General features: G+C 33.0%; 1 long non-coding RNA gene across 1 annotated transcript in view; it reads right to left on the bottom strand.

Annotated features, from left to right (window-relative positions):
• Positions 1–4593, bottom strand: part of LOC146996904 (uncharacterized) — a 43377-nt gene extending 38784 nt beyond the window's left edge. Inside the window, exon 1 of the long non-coding RNA XR_015041502.1 lies at positions 4197–4593. This is a non-coding gene — a long non-coding RNA (uncharacterized LOC146996904). The remainder of the gene's footprint in view (positions 1–4196) is intronic.
• Between the last annotated feature and the right edge of the window lie 16388 nt (positions 4594–20981).

Raw genomic sequence — 20981 nt, 5'->3', positions numbered from 1 at the left:
TAGGAGAGAGGAAAACATCATCACAATCTCTGCCGTTTCAAGGAGTTGGGGTCGGAAGACTGTCTCGGGCGTTTTTAATGAAAGACTATCTTTGGTCTTCAAAGGGCTGAATCTAAAACTAAACTTAGGCAGTTAAACGTTGGTTATTTCAAGTTCCGTTTCTTTACATCCTTTGTTCAGACAAATGTCCACCCATGCGGCTTGTGTGCAACAAAGTTTAAAGCAAAGACTTTACGAATCCATCCGAGCTGGAAGATGAGAAAGTATCACCCTCATAAAATAGGTAAAGGTTCGAAATACTTTCAAACACAGAAGGAAAAACTTCACATGAGACATACGGTGGACAGTATCTTTGCTTCGACGTCAAAAACAGACAATACGATGGTTTGCAGGTGTCTTACAATATCTCACTAGTTCTAAAAGGTCTGGAAAGCCACATACTATAGGAAGTAATTTTGGCAGCCATTAAAGAGGTTTAAAAAACTGTTCTACACAAACCTGCTTATAATATACTCAGAAGAGCAATAACACATAGTGCAAAAACGCATTGGCTAAACGAATGACAATGTTGAAAGCTTCTTGTGCAATTAATTGCAAAGGCCCAATTCTCCAAGCAGCTGGACGGTACCTGGTAATGAAGCAGTATTGTTGGCATATGTACATTATTTCATGGACGAAGAAATTCATGAAGTAATCGCTCTTTGCGAAAACTCTGAGAGCATAGATTAAACGCAAATCTATATTCAATTTTCTGAGAGATTATTTCATGAAAAAAGTGATCCCGTTATCAAATATATTGTCAACAGCAGTAGATGTAGCACCTGCCAGATTTGGACGCTATCGTAGTTTTATAAAACCCTTAAAATGCACCATGGAGGTAGGAAGTAAGAAGGAGTCGCCCTAAACAAGTTTCTCCGTACCCTGCTCTGAAGCACCGGCGATCCCTACGTGGTGACCAAAACATTGGGTCATTTACCATTGAGTTCTATGGGATTTGACGCGTTCGGGTGTAAATATTTTGTAATTACGTCGCAAATATACATATAAATGTATGTATTTTCTTTTTCTACAACACTTCAGAGTCCTAAGTATGTGAAAACAACATATTTTTAAACAACATTTCATTCTGAACGAAATTAAATGCTATACTTTTCACAGGACAGTTTTCTCAGAATGGTTTAATTTGAATGAAATATTTTCACAAGTTTTCGTTAATTACATTAGAAAAAAAAATTAAGGTAATTCGATTTTATTCGGTTAAGGTACAAAAATTAAGATCAAAGTTTATTGTATTATTAATATTAAAATTATGCATTATTTCTTTTCTGTTTATAGAGCTTCTTCCTAAAATACTTTCTTAAATATGACATGATTTTTTGGCTTCTTTTAAATCGAAAAATGTAAGTCAATTTATAATTAATGCTCTATTCGGTTCATTTTAAATTAGAGAATTATTAGGAATTAGCGAAATACTTCAAATAAGTATTTCGCTAATTCCTAATAATTAAATAGGTATTAAATAGTATTTGACTTTCTCTGAACATTTCTGAAAGAGAATAAAATAAGTTTTTTTATTATTATTTTTTTTTATTTTTTTTTTTAAGTATTATTTAAAACTTGTAACTGAGTTATTATAAAATGTAAAGGGAATAATTCTTTTAATTATACTTATCAGATTTTTTTTTTTTTTACCCTTCATTTCAACAATACATATTCCAAAACTCTTTATTACGTTCTTAAGTGCGCATCTTATAACATTTGCTTTACAATACCTTTTAACAGATTGCTTTCAAATACGAACAACTCTTGCTTAAATAGTTTTATAACGTATTTGTCAACAGGATTTCAATTTATGTTTACAATTCAATATTAAGGTTATTATATATTTAGATAACATTTATAATCATTGTAAATTAGATACATTTAATCGTTAGATTTTTTCACAGTACTTTCACAGTTGTTTATAAGTGAATAAATTCTTCATTTCAAATACATTTATAAATAATTTAATGAATATTTAAGTATTTTGTCAAAGGCAGATACATGCTTTTTGCAAGCACATGCATAAATACCCGTACATATTTCCCATTTATCATTTCCGGCATGTGCAAATCTTTAATTTCTGTGCATTCACTATATTTTTCGTGTAAAGTAATTTACACTAATTTAGCATATACCCGAAAGTTTTACATAAAAAATATATATGAATATAATTTGAATGAAAATTATAAGTATTATTTTTAATACCCACTCAAAGGTCAGTTTTTCTTCAAAATTCCTCCACGATGGCATCTCTCTCTTTAGGCAGATAGCCCTTGCATGCGTTACTCTATTTAATAAAAACTTAATCTGACCTATGTGCCTAATTACAAATATTTTAACATACATAATTTTATATTTACATTTAGCCATCAAGTTTCAAACTTTTCAAATCTTCTAGAAAATAAATTTTGGCAGATCTCTTTTAGCAATTTTCTTAAAATCTATATTTTTGTAGTGCAACAGCTTAGAATTTTATAAAACAAATTCATAATCAAAATCGCTGTTGTTAGTTATCGAAAAATAACCAAGATGTGATTTTTGCGTAAATGTCAGTAAACTATACAAATTGCTATTATCCATCACACTATGAATGTTTCTTTCATGCTAGAGTGTCCCTTTTTCGATTTCTATGGAACTGTCGTGTGTCGAAATACTATCAGAATCTTGTCAAGCGAGCTTCTGAATGTAAACAAAGAACACCCCGTCTGGTGACCCAAGCTTCAAAGCAGTGCTTCACTTCTAGCGCGGAATGGCCCCTCCTCCCTTTCCTATCTCCATGAAATGCACTTGATGTGTATGTAATTCACTGTGCAATCTCTCGACAAAACTTATATGGTAAACATCGAAGTGATAGATTGCATCAATATATGAAATTTGTTCTAAAAGCAGTAAACCAAATTGGAGCAAAGCATTGAATTCTATATTGTTTGCGCAGTTGTGTGAAGAAAATGACGAGATGGATTTCCTTGTCACACTGATACACTGCTTGTCAGCGCCTTTGCCAGTTAGACAATACAATGGAATTTTAAACACGTCCAGTTTGACGATTTTACCATCTATCTCCACGCCTGGTTAGCGATAACAAAAACAATTTTTTGCCAGTTTGTCAATACAATTTTTGCAATATACAATCTGTAATACGTGAGGAGGACGTTACTATCTACCACACGCCTGGATGGAGAGAACTAAGAAAAGACGTTTGCCAATTCTGCAGTATAATCAAATCACACTACGTCAGTTTGACGTTACTACTTATTTTCCCCGCGCCTGCTTGGCAATAAATTCAAAACCTCAGCTAGCAGTTCTTTTTTTTTTATAAATGCCGGGATGGCTTACACATATCAATTATCAAGAAAAGAATTCAAAACAAATAATAGTAAAGCCTAAATAATAATTTTAAAATACTTCTTTACCACAAATATCAAGATTAAATTACCCCTAATATTTTTAGTATCAGCTATTTTACACAGAAACTTTTACTATTTAAATATAATTCTGAAATTAAATACTAAAATTCAATAAACACTTTTTTAGGAAACCAAAAGTTAATCTTATCTTCGAAGATCAGCAGTATCCTGTTTTGACAATTCTTTGCTCGGACGTAAGTTATAGAAACACAGAAGATAACCTTTGAATGATCCGCTTCAAAATCTGGCTTTAAAACGGCAGACGTCTGACATACATTTCTCCTTGAAATGAACAGAAGATGTAACCGTTGCTGAGCAATGGTTATATCATACAAATATGGTGTTGCCACTTCAATAAGAAATATAGTTATTTGTTAAATAACAAAATATTACAAGGCTGTCAGTTAGTTACCTTAGGTATTCTTTCATTCTCTCCTGCTGTTCTGCTAAAGACCATCTTTCTCAGTGGTTTGCTTTTAAAGGCTTGCTCTCTGATCAGGGATTATGATCTATGATATGCCTCGTTTGATAAAGAAAATTTTTAAATACTTGTGTGCTTTCCTCTGGGTAATTTATAGCTTTTTTAGCCCAAAAGGCATATTAATCTCGAATGAGATATTAGTCTCGAAACGGTATTTTGCGATGAATCACAATAAAAGGCGTATCACTTTTGAAATTGTTGCCAACAAATATTATCTCCCTGTATTATATTTAAAGAAATTGAATAAGTGTAGAATCGGTACTTACTGTCTAGGAATATGATGTCTGTAAACTTACTTCCTAGGTGGCTGTATAGGGGCTTGAAATGATGAATCGGACTTATGAATAACTCGAATGTTTAATGGAAACACGAATAGCTGCTATAAACTACAAGGTGATTACATATGAATAGCGAAATAGATGAGACTATATACAAGTGAAGAGAATTAACCGTCTTATACATATACACGTCTTTGCATGCTGTCGTCGTCGTCTCGCTCTTACCAACGTCCTTCTCCGAACGATTGCGCAGTTCACTCTGTCCTAGCACTCGAGAGTCCAAAGGTCCTTTCTCCTACGGCTTGGATCTACAGCTACTCGATGACGTATTCCCATATAAGGAATAATCTACATAAATGCGGACATGTTTCTTGCAGCGTGAAAAACAGCGGCATCCGAAGCCACCAAATTTTGAATAACGTAGTCTGTGAAGATTTAATCTATTCTAATCAATTATTTTCAGTTTTCCTTTCCTTTCCCTCCTGATTTCAATTTCCTGCCGGAATGTACATCTGTTATGACGTAGATGCAAATCTAAACGTGCTTCAGAAGCAGTATCTTTCAAGAGTTCAAAGAGAGTAGCAACGGACTTAGTTCCGAGTGTATGTGCTGCGTGTTTGAAAGTCGGTGCTAGACACCGTTCAATTTACACCGATATTTCTCAGCTTAGCTTTGCTGTGTGCAGCCGATTCAGCATTAGTTAAGCTAAGCAGCCAGTCGTTAGGTATCTTAATTTATTAGGGACTAGCAGCTTCGCTGCCAGCCTTCGTCTGGCTTTTAAATGTACAGGAAAAATGGCTGAAGGGAACACCAAATGTTAAATTTAAAAACTGCGTAGAATTTTACTCTGCAGAACAGCTTCTTAAAAAAAGTTATTACGTATAACAAAATTACAATGAAATAAGCAATATCCCTTAATACAAATATTAATTATCCTAATAAATAAATTAACCAATTTCTCTTTGCAAAATCTTAAGAACTGAAATGGTATAAAGGAGGTTAAGAACTTTGTTTCCTAGAAATATCACTCAAAACTTTTCAATATCTTAAAAACAGTGAAATGAGCAATAAATAACATAAAATAATACAAAAACCAAAAAATTCTGAAAAGCAAAGGATAATTAATGATATTTTATCTTATATTTCCAAGAAAAAATACAATGAAATAAGCTATATCTCTTAATACAAATATTAATTATCCTAATAAAAATTTAACCAACTTTACGTTGAAGAAAAAAAATCATGCAAAACTTATCAATATCTTACAAACAGTGAAATAAGCAAATACTAACATGAAAGCAACTCCAAAAACATACAATTCCGCGCAGAATTTTACTCTGCAGAACAACTTTATCCAAAAAAAAAAAAAAAAAAAAAAACAATAAAAGTGTATTATATATATATATATATATATATATATATATATATATATATATATAATGTTATGTAAAAAAAAAAACAATAAAAGTGTATTATATATATATATATATATATAAATGACAATGAAATATGTCAATCTCTTAAAAACAGTGACATAAGAAATACGATGAAAAATTGTTGCCAAACCCATATTTCTAAAACAATGAAACTATTCAAAATGATGCGATTTCATCAAAAATCTATCAACAACAATAAGACAGGAAAATTGTTGCCAAAATCACATTTTTAAAGATGTGAGATGTGAGAAGTGTACTCGGAAGCTTCATTTAAAAATCTTTTTAAAAATACAAAATATTATAATTTTTCCAAAATTCTTTTTGTAAAAGCAGTCGCAAGGATAAAAGTTTAAGGTGTCCAAAAATCAAAGAAAAATAAATTGTACATTTTTAAAAATAAACTTTTTTAGAAAAAACCCCGTTGAAAAGGTGTTAAGCTCCCTTTGTTAAATAAATTCGTATTGAATCGATTTATTGAAACGCGAAATTTATTTTAAGTTCGTAAAATAGCTAAGTGCCTACGTTTCATGACGATGTGAAAATGGAGTGTGTAGAGTAAATTCTCGCTTTCCTATAGCCCATTATGTCCTAAAATGACGCGATTTCGTCACAAAACATAAAATAAAAAAATATAATTCGAATTTCGAAAAAATCGCTTCGAGGTGCACTGGCTTTTGTCTAGATGCACCTTTGTACTAAATTTCGTAGCCGTGAATCTATTAGCTTACGCGCAGTGCGAACGAAAGACACACACACACACACAGACAGACTCTTTCTTTTATTAATATGTAGAGATTTGTTACATTCTTAGTTTCTGTTAAATTTATGTTAGCCAAAACTGGTGGTGATATATGAATAAGAAATGCGTGCATCTGTTTTAATTTAGTTTAAATAAAAAGATTATTTAAAACCTTTCTTCTGCAGTATTTATTCTTCAAGACATAGCACGAACTCGCTACTTCGTCTTCTACATAGTGTCCAGGTTGTATGCTACCAAAACGAACAAGGAGACAGTAGTAATTGCTACTGAATTGCGTATGCCATAAGTGCGAAGAGAATGGTGTTTAATAAATCCTTTTGGGTTAAAATCTAAAAATCTTTCAGATTATTTTTTATTTTCTGATATTGTATTGAGTACAATTAATCCTGGTTATCCAGTTTAGTTATTAGTTAATTATCTTCGAATCCGCAGGATATCCCCTTATTTATATGTAAATATACAGCATTATTAAAATACATCGGTTTAATATGCCATTATTTAGATATAAATATACAGCATTATTAAAATACATCTGTTTAATATGCCATTATTTAGATATAAATATACAGCATTATTAAAATACATCGGTTTAAAATTTTGACAGGTTGCATGTTTCACACTATAAAATGTAAGTTGATCAGCTTACCAGTATAAGTTAGAATACGAAGAATGAGACAGGAAATTTAGATTTAGATGAATTTATTTCTTTGATAATACATGGGGAAATACTAATATCATATCTTAACAGTAATTTCATATATAATATATACTCTCTTTTTGGTTGATATAATGCTTGCAAGATAGTCCCATACGACAAAGAAAGCTAAAAATCGCGCTTGTTCGAGCTCATGGCAAAATGTCCAAGCAAAAGTTAAAAAAACTGAGTAATGTCTTCAGCTTTGCTGTTGACGTGACCAGTTCAGTAGCTAGGCAACTTTTCCGGAAGTAAAGGATGAACGGGTCTCGGCCATGTCTATTTTTTGGAGCTACGTCATCAATTACGCGAAGACTCTAAAGATATTTTTTCAGCCTTTACTTGTGATAGGCGACGAAGATTTTCCTTTCGATACGCCCCCTACTGCGCTTTGATGGATGGCTGAATGAGTTGCAGGCGTTCGGAAAATTACGGGTTGCTTTTGTCGAAAGCAATTTGTTAAGGATTTCCCTTATATAATATTTCAATCCTTTTTTTTTCCCTTTTTAACTTTTATTTTACTTTTATTTTACATTTATCGCTTCGTTTTCATGTTAAAGCTGAAACCCACCATTATTTTGCTCGCTAAGCAATTCGCGTAAATGTCACTTTGGGGCAAATATATATATATATTTTGTCCTGCTACATCCTGTAATAACTTTCAGTTCTTTCTGCGTTGGCAATTACAGGCAGTTTGCTTTTATAATGACCTTTTGCCTGTCTTCGACATTTTATCTGCCATGAATCTTCTTTAATTCTTCAAGCGTAATACTAATCATAAATAATTTCGGGCTGAAGATTATTGTTGGGTTTTCCAATTATGTCTGACTAGAAGCGAAGACATAAATTTAAGAAACTTGTAAGAAACTGCACATTACATCTTTTGTGCACGTTTTTCATTTAAAAAAATTTCTAATAGCCCGTTCCGTTGGACGTAAGTGAAACAATGTAGCATTAAACAATCACTAGATGGAAATATTTTCAATTTATATTCAATTTTATGTTTTACTCTGTTCTATTTACTAAATGAAACATTTCTAATGATCGGTAAAGATATTCTTCTGTATTCATTATGTTTGTTTCGCTCACACTATTCTATATCTTATGATACTTTGTCAAGCTAGTAGACAGAACAATAGAATTTTACTATAGAAAGAAATATGTAAAGATTGCTGTAGAACGGCTGTTTTCAATAAAAATAAACGTAAAATAAATTAAACAATCGATATTTGAGTACTACCAATAATTATGGAAAAATAGAACATGCCAAGAATAATAAAAATATGATTAAGAAGATTTCAAGAAAATAAATAAGCTGGCCAATGCTCCATTCCTTGCTATTAACTGCCAAAAATATTGTTGCATGCCTACAGGCTCACAAGTAAACAGATTTGTAAACTGGCAAATTTTATTTTTAGGAAAGGAATACTTTACAGTTCTGCAATTTTCCACAAAATTACTCCTACATTTCTTCTCAGTATCACACAGCACAATCGGTAATAACACTTCAAACTACTAAGAATGTTAAACAATAAGCAATGAAAAGGGCACCTAAAAAGGCGAAGCTCCTAAGAAAATCTCTCAATACTCCGAACTCACACTGAGCTAAACAATTGAGAACTGATGCTCTCTGCGATCTTATATAGTTTTCTCCCGGCCGCCGAGAAATATATAGCGCCTACCAGTTTTCGAAATTACTGAAATTCATATGAGAGCCGGATATATAGGGAGCAATTATATTTATACCATCACAGTATCAGTTATACAACCAAAATATCGCCAAATAGTAACGAAGTTTGGCGACTTCCAAATTTCCCGCCGAATTCGGGGACAAAAATCAGTGCCCCAAACTATCGCCATCTCAGCGATATCTCGACACTTTAGCGAGATAGCCATTTGTTCAACGTTAAATAGACTTGCAGCCTGTAATCTTATTTTCCAGCAGAGTTTCGCCTTTTTTCAGCATCTCAGACAAATTTTACTCAATAGTGCTCGATGTTATAAATACGTGTACTTCATTATAACAATATATATGCCGAAATAACATGTGCATTGATTTCATAAATAGTTTTAAGTGTAAAATTTGTTAAATTCGCATAAGATAGGAAATTAATAAGAAACCAAATCTAAATTCAAAATACAGACTTCGTAGGACTGCTAATGTTAGATAAGCTTTTAGTAAAATTGGGACTTTTCAAATATCCCAATTAAAACGTTTAGTGCATTCTCAGAGTGGCTTTTCTGCCGTGTTGTGACATTCGCAGCTTTTAATTCAGCTTTCCAAACCTTACTGCAGTTGACGTTTCTTTACTACTTCCTTTTAGAAGTCTTTATTGTTTCAATGTACATTGTGGATAAATAGAAAATTATATGAAAAATATGGCCTAATTTTTTTCTAATAACTTATGAGCTGCGATTTGAACTTTTTGTGTAATAATGTATTGTTACGTGCTAACGGGTTCATGATGGATTGAATGCGCACTGAACCGATGATAGTTTGATAAATTTATTTTCCCAAAAGGAATATTTCACAGTTCTGAAACTTTCTACAAAAGTATTACAGAGCACAAGAACTAATGCTACTGAAAAGTAAGGATCTCTCCGACCTTAAATAGTTCCCGCCGGCCGCCCACAAATCTCTAGTACCTTCCGTTTCTGGAAACAACTGGAAGACATATATGATCAAAGTTTACATGCAAAGATCGGATACGGTTACGGTTACGTATAGTGATCAACTACTGTTATTCATTAACAGTACCAATTAAGGTTATACAGAAACCAAAACAAAATGTCGCCAAACAGTCGCTATATTTGGTGACTTTTGGCTATTTCTAGCCAAGTTTGGCGATAAAAATTAATTCCAAGACCTCCACCAATTTAGAGATATCTCGCCAATTTAGTGAGACAGCCATTAATCTCACTGTTAAATAAACTTGCCCTTGTAACCTGTTTGGTTTCTTTAGGCATTTTATGTTACATTTACAAAAGATATTTCAGATTTCCATATAATTTAACTAAAAGTATTTACAATGTACAAAATTCGTAGCAGTATTTATTATATTGGTTGTTACTACTACATTAAAAGGGGAGAGAAACTCAGGCAAGCTATATAAAATGCTGATGCAAGTTTATAGCTCAATATTGACAGTTTTGCAGTTATTATTCAAGAAAAACATGTAAAATACTTTTTTCCTTTCTTGTACGAAGTAAAAAGGAAGTATTGTAATCGCGAAAAGTTTCAGGCAGCATATTTCAACGGAAATATCCATTTTGATCGCTATCGAATGCAATTTAACGATGTTTTTGCTTGACATCTGTATGTAAGTAGAGAATAAAAGACTTTTTTCCCTCCAAAAAAATTATAAAACTGCTTTAAAATTAAGAGAATTTTTCGTGGCGTCTGTACGTACGTACATCCGTATCTCGCATAACTCAAAAACGAGTAACCTCAGAACATTGAAATATTTTGTATATAGGACATTTCAAACTTGACAGAATAACGAATTTGTTGCCAATCTAGAGAAACTAAGCTTCGCAACAACAAAGATAACGCCTTCTTTTATTCTTGCGAATTCAATCATGCTTAATCCATTTTGGAATTTATTCGAGAAACTAAGTGTTTAAGATTTAGATCGTAATTTTTAATAGAGATATTTTGAGTTTTATGTATTTTTGCCTTGTCGGAACGTGAGAACTGAATTAATTAAGTGAGAAATACTGAATCGTCTGTGAAAAACTGTTTCTTTTTTGTTTTGTTCTCTTAATTTCTTTTATACCTCGTTCTAGATTTATTATAGTATTTGAATAGAACATGTGGCAAAGATTAGATAATTCTTCAAATGATATAAATTCTTTGCATGAGTTATAATATGAACGAATCTTTTCAAAATTCATGATGAAACCTTTCAAAATTGATTCTGGCACTTTATTCAATCTCAAAATTACTAAATTAATTAAGTCCTTCAGTGTTCTTACCATTTTTTCTTTTTTTCACTGTGGAAGGGAATTTACTTTTTGTTATTTTGACAATTCGACACTAAGTTTTACCTCTTTTCCAAACCCTCTTTCTGATGATATTTATTTAATCTCTGATGATGTGGGAAGAGAGGCATTAAACCTATGAGCCTCCTAGTTGAACCCTTCCTTGATCCTTGATAATATGAACGAAATATAACGCCGTTAACCCTGTGCGGTACGGTGTGCCCGGTTTAGGCACACCTAAAAATTTCCTTCTGTACGCACAGAAAAATTGAATGAAAAAGGATATATAGATATCCCCTTCTTCATTTGTACTAGATGGTAGCTCAACACAAACCAGTCCATATATTTTAGCTATGTTTAGTTTTTTAAAACTCTCATTTTTGAAAGAAATCTTCCAGTTTTTTTTTAGGGTATGAAAGGAAATGTTTGAAAAAAAAAACATTTTTATGTTATTTTTTGGCTGTATGCTAATCTCCTTATTCTATATTAGTTTTATTTTTTTTTCTTGAAATCTTGCCTAAAATAGAACGGCGAAGCCGAGGTGTGCTTAGAGCACACCAAGACTCTAAGACAGCTGAGAGACTGTATTCTTAGTTTATCCGCATATCATCGGTCAGTTCATTGACAACAGAAAGGTGGGTCCACATCTATGTTTCATTTCCTGTTTTTCTCTTTCTTCTTATCTCTCTCTCTTTTTTTAAGACGTTTGGTTATTAACTAACAAATTGTTGGCTTGATTTTCTGAAGGTCAAGGGTAATTTTATCAGTTAGCTGTTTGGTTTTTCACTAGAGCAGTTCCCTTTTTCTCTTTCTCTTTCGTTCAAAGTGTCGCTAGCGCTACGTTTAGTAGTTTTGAGTTGTAGACGTTTATTTAATTTTATTTTACAGTTTATAATTTCTAATTGTAGATATAATACTAGTTTATGTTTTCAGATTTTTAATTATTTTCCAAACGGATCGGAGACGGCTGACCATTTTGAAGCACTGAATGTGCTACACGAATTGCTTCAGATAGTGAATCCGATACGGATCCCGGTACATGTGCAAGATATACAATATTGAGTTATGCCTTTTCAAAGGTGGTGTCACTTTCTTCGAAAAGTACCATCATGAAAAAAATAGACTAAAGTGTAAATATGAAATGTAAATAATGTAGATATCATATGCCAAAGTTACGTTTTTTTCCCCATTCATACGCATGTAATCATCATATAACCAGAAAAGATATTTTAGGGGGGTGTAGAGTAGCAGGTTTCCCCGTGGCACACCCTAGGTAATGCTAAATCTGCTACGGTATTCAGAAGCTAGTGTTTTTTAATTGTAGACAAAATCTCTTACTATTTTACGCGTTTCCCAGCAATGCTCGTTTCAGCACTCTTTTCGAAGCTCTATTCAATCAGTGTGCCCGCTTCGTGCACACCACGGAATTAAAACGATAAATGCTATCTTCACAAAATTTTACTTGTGTACTTCTCTGGGCCTAATTAGACTGCCTACCTTTTTTTCTATCGAAAATTCCAACTTTAAAAGGTAGCATGCCGGAAAGGGTTAAGTGAACCTAGCGCCAGAGTGTCGCTATGGTAAATAAATATAGTGAATTTTAAAGAGTGCATTTATTCTATTGTGGTTTATGCGCTATTGACGAAGTAGATTTAATTCAATCCAATAAGTTTAAATGAAATGCAAGAAAAAATGCGTATAATTTAATATTCCGTACAAGGCAGTCCAGTGGTGACACATCAGATTTTTTTCCTCTAAAACAGCAAAGCTAAAACCTCAATTCTAAGAAAATACAAATTACTTTATTTGTAATTTGTAACTGTTAAGGATAATAATTTAGCGACCAGATGAAACCCTTTAATTTTATGCATTACTTGATGAAATTCGCACATTAAATACTTTAATTATGACAACAGTCTAAAGAATAAGAATTATTCAAATAACTTATATTCGAAGATAAAATACCATTTTTCGAGTTATTATGCACATATTTTTATAGTGTCATATCCTCGGATGTTATGTTTCGAGACTTGCAGTGAATTATACTAATCACTAGTAAACAGTACTGACTGAAATTTCTCCATTTAAGGTAGAAATATCAAATATAAGATTAAACTAAAATACCAAAATATATCCATTTACCATGCATTTTACTCCTGATGCTTCATTTCATTTAAAGTAATAATTAGAAGTCATAATACATCTTAATTAAGTAATTTTATAATGTCTGCTACGACATTTAGTTTAATTAAATAAATTTGCGAAGTAAAATAAATAAATTTAAATAAATGGGGAGTGTTTATTTACTTGCCGCTGCTTCGTTTTCTCTTCTGCGCATGGGAAGAATTTTCGGCTCAAATTACACTGATTTTCCCTTTGGCTAATCTTCCAGCGGTTGAAAGGATACGAAACAATCAAATCAGGGGTTATAACCTTTAAATTCCTATTTTAAAATATCAGCATATAGTTGACAGCCAATTGATACTTAACCCATGGATGGTGTATAGCTTGGTGCGGTAAATTTAGGTAAAATATTACAAGTAAATTGAGCTGAAGGACAACACTGCCCATTAAGGCTTCTGATCATTAGTGATCTATGCAAATATATTCACCTGTGTCATATTTCACAAGTGCACATCTTTGTAGCCACCGATGGAGTGGCTTCTAGGATGAACCAATAGGCATTCAGTAATATTTTTGTCATGTCACATGACCTTTCGCTTTTTAACCATCTTGCTTAAATCGTTCAATATTTAATTAAAATTAATTATATTAAACGTAATTTAATTAATTAAAACGTAAGCATCACTTAATTAATCATCAATTAATTAAAACGCTCCCATACACGACGATTTAGCGTCACAAGAGAAGCTCCTCCATTTTCGAAATGCCTCCCTTAATGGCTACACTGGTATGCACTAGTGAAATATACTCACCTGTGATTAAGGATTAACATTAGCTGGCATGGGCAGTGTAATTTACGATTAATGGTAACACTGTAAGTTTAGCATGAATGCTAAATTCATGCCATTTTAATGTATCGTAACCAACATTCAAAAAATTTTGGAAAGCTTGTTAAGAATATATCTGGAATCATAAAGTTCAAATTTTATCAAAATACAAAAGAAAATACAATTGCTTACCATCTTAGTTCTAGTTTTGAGCAACAATACTGTGTTTTACATTTCATAAAATTAAGTTGGTATAAATGTTCGCCAACAGTTCTAAAAGGCACATTTTACTAAGATGAATAACAGAAGCAGGCAAATTTCCGATGTAATATTATTCCTGTATTTTTTTAAATCTTTGCTATTAGTTCCTAATCTTAAATTACTTGCAACAACTGAAATTCTATCGAGTATCATAGCTCAGGGTGAAATGTGCTTTTTTCTTAAATAGCTAATATAAAAAGTAGCGGAGTTATAACTTTCATTTTGTTTATTCCAAATCTGTATGTTATTAATATATGGGAAAATGAAACGGGAAAGCCACTAACATTTATATTCGAAAGATACAATAAATAGTTCTCATTTTTATCCCTAGAATTCCCGTCACCTAGGACGTTTCAAAGAAATCCCGAAAAATTCCTTTTCTGCCACCTCCAACATCAGGGTGGGAAAATCTTTCATTCCCGATAAGCATCTCATAGTTTTCGCCCCCTTTCAATCTTGGCGTTATCTTCTGGTGCTAAATTCCCTGGTGCAGCATGCAGACGTATCTTTCCGTTGTCATGGGAACGGCCCAGATAAAGAGAGCAGTAAAGCGAATGCAGTGACATACGAGATGTAACATAGCGCTGCTATTTACATTGTAAGCCAAGTTAATTTGATTCCTCTCCTTTTTATTTATTTTTTAAGTATATAGGATACGCACTGAATAAGAAGAAAACAAATAAAAATGCTTTTCGATAAAGTAAACTGAAGGTAAAATAATGCATACATAATAAATTTTCTTTTTTGTTACTGTAACAAGATAGCAAAAGAAATGGGTTCCGATGCAAATAAAATTATAATTCTTATACGTTTGCATAGAAACATAATTCATCTTACAGTCGCTTTAATTCAACCAATCAATTTTACAGTGTTTAATCTTAGTTTACGGAGAATTTAAGTGAATTGCTTTTAAAAACATAAATTTAGCTGCGTTCTGCTTAAATCAATATTTTTACATTATTTCCGTTACTCTGTGTAATGCAGTTGGCATTACACAGAGTGAAACCCCAGTTAGAAAAGTGCTTACAGTATGAAACAATTTAATACATTCATGAAGTGTATTACAAAAGTTATCGGACTCTAATAAATTTATTAAATTAATTTTTAAATTAATTTGTTAGAATCTAAAAATATTTAATGATTTTGCAACTGACATTCAACTTTGCATGTAACTTATACTTTTTTCTACATGTTAAAAAATAGCGAAGATTAAGTTGAATATAAACAATATGTTATCTACAGACAAAGTTAAGCAATGCCTACAAACTTAAAAGTTATAAAGTAAATGGCAGAAAGAACCTGAGACAACTATTTATGTTAATTAACCCATTGTGTTATAATTCGAATTTTACTTTCATTTCTGCTTTTGGTTAACTCTCACCAGGATATAAATGACATCTGTGATATAAGCTTTGTATTGCTAATACACATTGCTTAAAATATATATACTTCAAATTTAATGCCATAACTCGGGTACATAAAAGGAATATGGTATATCTGTCTTTAGACTCGCAGTATATCTGTCTTTAGAATTCAATAAACAAACTCAGCGATTTAAAAGAAAGGTGTTGTCACTGCCAAATTGAAATATCTACATCACCCACGCAGCAGTATTTTGTCGCCCAGCAAAGCGTCATATATTTAATTTTTCTTTTAAATTTATTCTTTTATTGAATAACATGCTAAATAATTTAAAAGCAATAAATACAGATCCATTCCTGTATTATTTATTATTAACTACGTATATCTAGAATAGATATAGATATAGGCACTCGGCCTTGAAAAACGCTGTTTAGGACGAGAGTCGAACCGCCTAAAAGGTCGCTCTAAAGCAGAAGCGACGGTACTAAAGAAGGTTGTTACGGCAAAAAATGAAAAACGAAATATGCATGTTATGATGAAAGGGGTAACACCACCAACCAGTAATTATAACATCCGTGATTTGAATCCTGACCAGAGCATAGTTGATTTTTCATGTTTCATGGCTATGCGAATCTGATGTATCTATCGACAGCGGTGCTCAATGGCTAAACTCTGGTAGACGATAATTCTTCCCGACCTGGTATAGTCTCGTGCTTCTTCTAAATCACCATGTAAGTAGTGAAGAACATAACGCATTATGATATACCTCTTTGCGTGATCTCGTGGTGTAAAGAGTAGTATGCCCAACCATAATTTGTTACTTTAAATTAGATATTTCAATATTTTCCTGCACCTCTTATACGATGGTAATGCATGTCGTTATCGCTGCACAGCACTTACTTTATCTCTTATTGTCCTTATTTCTCACTATAGTTAGAGACAGCTCTCACTTGTGCGCTTTTCACGAAGTGAAATAAGCAAAACGGAAATGAAGTGGGGTAAAACAATTAAAAGACTGAACAATCTGCAGCATCTGCCATTACCAACATCAATAGACAGATAAGGTTATGCTTTTTTAAATCAAACCTTTCTCTTTTCGACGTTTGAGACACTGACGTATCTTACCCATTTGTTGAAACCCTTACGAGTAAAAGGACGTCGACGTCACCATGCTGGTCTACCTTGGTCGAAGAAGAGCAAATCTTGTAGTATCTTGGTCTTTAGTATGATTACGAAACAAGCTGATACTAAGCAAGTCTGATAAGCATGCAAGGAAAATGATAAAAAGCCCAATAAGATTTAAGGAAAATGAGTCTGAAGTATGCATTCTAAAAGTAATAGCTGCGGCGATTGAAAGGTTTGCGGCCTTAGAATCCCGAAGAAAGTACAGTTGATTTTGTCTCTCTCTTGCTCGCAGGAATATATTACTCCTGAAGCTTTATTGGTCCTGCAAATATTTATCAGTTACAAAATGCAAAACGCATAATCTAATTATAACAATTAAGAAATAAATTCGATTAGAACAACTAGGAAATCAAATCTAATTACAGCATATAAAAAATAAATATTTGTGCGATTTCAACAAATAATTTGTCAAATAGACCTAAAATTTTAGAAAAGTTTAAAAACAATATTATCACTTTTAAGTACTATTCTGTTAAATAAAAATAAAAAGCATATTTTTAAACTATTTCGAGTATTTTCTGAGATTTATGTTACATTTTAAAATAGGACTTAAATTTTCTTCAATAGATTCAGATATATTTTGGTCTAATTCTGTTCCATATTTATCTTGATTACTACAGTTAACATATTAATTTCAAGAATTCTTCACACTCATGCTTCGCTCAGTAGCGAGGAAGCTAAATGCACGTAACATTATTTGTGCCTAATAATCTTATTGAGAGACAGTTGTTTTTCGTGTTTCCTTCTCCAAAACACCTAATAGTTATTCCTCCTCAGAGTTTAAATTAGGAAAAAAACTGATACCTTTCAGTAAGTTTTCTTGATTTAGAAGTTTAATATATAAAATTTTAGGAGATGGAAGCCAACCGTTGTGAAATTATAACAAGTTGGTAAAAATCGGAAATTTGTTACACATTGATTTAAATTAGTCATAAACTGTGCTCAGTTAAAAGTTTAGTTAAATTTTTAGAAATTAATTTTATGTAATTTAATAGCAAATAATTGACGAAAGTTTATTGTAAAAATTTGAAATTTACGAAAAGTATGAAATTATCACTTTCTGCAGTTTTGCTGGGTCACAATATTCAACTTTACCAGGATGATTCGGTTACAGTGAATACAGTAGATGTAGCCGTGTCAGATACACAAATTAAAATACTTCAATTAAAGAAGAGAGAGGGTATTCACATCTAATATTTTAAGTCCTCTGAAAAGAACGGAGTAGAAATTATATTATTTTTGAGGTTGCTTGTTACATTTTTAAATTACAGAATTTCCTAAAAATTCTAAATTGGAAGCAAATAAAACTGAGAGAGTTTATTAATACGTGAGATAATGTCGGCCTCTAAAGATTCAAAATTGTAGTTCACTTTTAATCCTTGCAAATTTTGTTTCTTAAAAGTCCCTCATTTGCGTGTTGGCAGTAACTGGTCGTGGCGCATAATGTTTCCTTAACATGGGCCGTTATTTGAAAATTAACCTGAAAAGTATAACATTTATCTTTAAGAATATCAACTTATATAATACTGATGAAGCCATATAAGTAGTTAAAGTTTCGTCTGAACAATCCAAAGTTAACACCTCTAAACTTTGAGAGACAATCTTGCGGTATTATTAAAATTTTGAATATCTCTATATCCTCATATAACGTCCTTGTTGCTGTTCACTAAAATCTAATTAAGAATTTAAGTTGTAAAAAACTGGCCTCCTGGTTCCCTTCCTGCATTTAAATTTATGTCGTATTTTTTAATAAACAGTTCACGGAATTGGGATCATGTTAGCTTTCGAAGCAATATCATTAATGTGATAGAATAAAGAAATATTGTATATTCATTAGGTTATTTGAATCAGAAAACATAAAAAATGAGTAATGCCCTCGGTGAGACTCGAACCTGGATCATTCGAATAGGCGCCAAGTGTGCTAACCGTTACTTTGTAAGGATCCTAAGTTTTACTAAAGTTTATTTTATGTTAAATCTTTACTATCACTTCTTATTTTCTACTTCCGGCCAGAATTAAAACCTTTAACTTATTTATGCAAATTTGTCTTGCGAACGCCAAGTACTTAAGTTGTGGCTTTTTGCCAAGCAAGAGAGAGGAAGGAGCTATTAGAAGCAGGCCGCTTGCCATAATAGTTTTCACTCGGTTGCTGGTTGCCTTCAAGGCCAGAGGTTTAATCCTCTTGATAATTTTAAACGTATCGTAGTTTTAGCAGTTCTCTGTACTACATACGGCTTTTTGTTAATATACGGCCAATCTTGGAGTTAGGCACTTGTTTGATTAATCCAAAGTTAGTTTAGTTAGAGTTTAGTTAATATTTTTATATTCTTACGTTCAGACCACAAGTGGTTGGTCTCTGTATTCCGAAGTCCGGAAATCATTGTAAAGAGAGAAAAATAAAGGGTTTCGTATACCCTTCCTGTGTGTATTGTCTACTTCCCAAATTTATTGAACATAGCTTTAGTAAGCTCCCTGTTCCGAGTCAGGACAGTCAATGTTCCCTAAGCAAGTAAGGAGGAACACAGAACCTGATAGTGGCGCCCGACAAAGAAGAATAACCATGGCCGAGTTTCACGAAGAACCTGTGCTGCCTGCAGCAGCGGCTCAGAATCCAGAAATGCCAGCTGCCGCCCTGGAAGGATTTGGTTACATCGTCCAGACCATGCGCGCATCGATGAAACCAGAAGCAACATTTAATGGAAACTCACCGGTAACCAGTTTTTTGGAAAAATTGGATGACCACTTCATGCTGTATCCAGTACATGAGTTCCAGAAAGTCACCTTAGCTACCAGCGCTTTGAGGGGCCAAGCGCTTAACTGGTTCAAATGTATAGGCAGAAGCCTCTTGGGTCAAGCGGGAAGTCCCACCTATACTTACGAAAATTTTAAGACCGCCTTAGTAAAAGCCTTCCCTGTCGTAAGAGATCGTGCAAGATTAGAAGCGGAACTTTTCAGCATATACCAGAAACGAATTGAAAATCTCTTAAGCTTTATTTTAAGAAAAATTCACGTCTTCAAACTCTTGTATGGAAACCGTCCGGATCCTGAGATAATTCAAGTGATTTTGCCGAGGTTACTTCCTCAAGTACAAGACTTTATTGAATTAAGGAATCCGACTACACTGGAAAAGTTATTTGAGCTAGAAATCCAGTTTGAAAGTAGAAGAACGGCGCACATTGAAAGATGACGCCAATATCAACAACGAAAACAATTTGGTGAGCCAAGACCACAGCAAAGTCAAGCACACGGCTACGCAAGCAAAGCGAATCAGTGGGCAAGGAAACCCGAGCATCCAAAAACAGCCGGCGAACGTCGACAGTTCAATAGCAATCCAGGAAAAAAGTCTGAACGCCAGCGGAAAAAGAAGGAAGGCATGGAAAGGAAGAAACAAGATTTAAACTAAAACGGATTTCTGCTGACGGGAGGGTGCGGAAATCCTAAGGCCAAGAAAACCCCTCTTCCTTCAAGTTAAATACAGTGATGGTGAAAAATTTGACTCTTCCAAAGATTGAAGTGTTGGTGAATAACATCCCAGCCACCGCACTCCTGGATACAGGCGCGCAGTGTTCCTGTGTGACAGAAGATTTTTTAGGAAGTATTTCCGTAAATACCGCATATATAATTCGGATAATACGACACTGTTAGCTGCGCAGGGAGAAAGATGCAAGTGCATAGGTAAATTACCGTTATACGTTCGTATCAAGGACAAGCAACTAAAGATTATGTTTTTTATCGTAAAGAATTTGCAAGCACATGTCATCTTAGGCATAGATTTTCTTTCAGAGGCAAAAGCAACGCTGGATTTTAACGAAGCGTCACTTAAGCTGACGATGAAACCAGTTCGAGAAGAAAAAACAGAACCACCGACGTTAAACCTCGACCACATGCCTAAGGAAGAGCAACAAAAAATTTGACAAGTGGTAATTGAATTTGCTTCGTTATTTAGTGATATTCCCGGATTTACTCAGGTTACAAACCATAGTATTGACACCGGAGGTTCAATGCCAGTTCGCCACAAAGCATACCGGTATGATAAGAATAAGGAAAAAATTATAGAATGGCATATCACCGATATGCTACGTAAAAAGATCATAACGTCCATCTCAAGTAGTTATGCTACCCCAGTTGTGTTATGTAAGAAAA

The sequence above is a fragment of the Stegodyphus dumicola genome, chromosome 6, assembly GCF_044657685.1.
Source record: "Stegodyphus dumicola isolate Sdum_Otavi_A_Nest chromosome 6, ASM4465768v1".
Lineage (NCBI taxonomy): Eukaryota > Metazoa > Arthropoda > Arachnida > Araneae > Eresidae > Stegodyphus > Stegodyphus dumicola.
The sequence above is the reverse complement of the archived record's forward strand: the minus strand, read 5'-3'. Positions and strand labels throughout refer to the sequence as shown.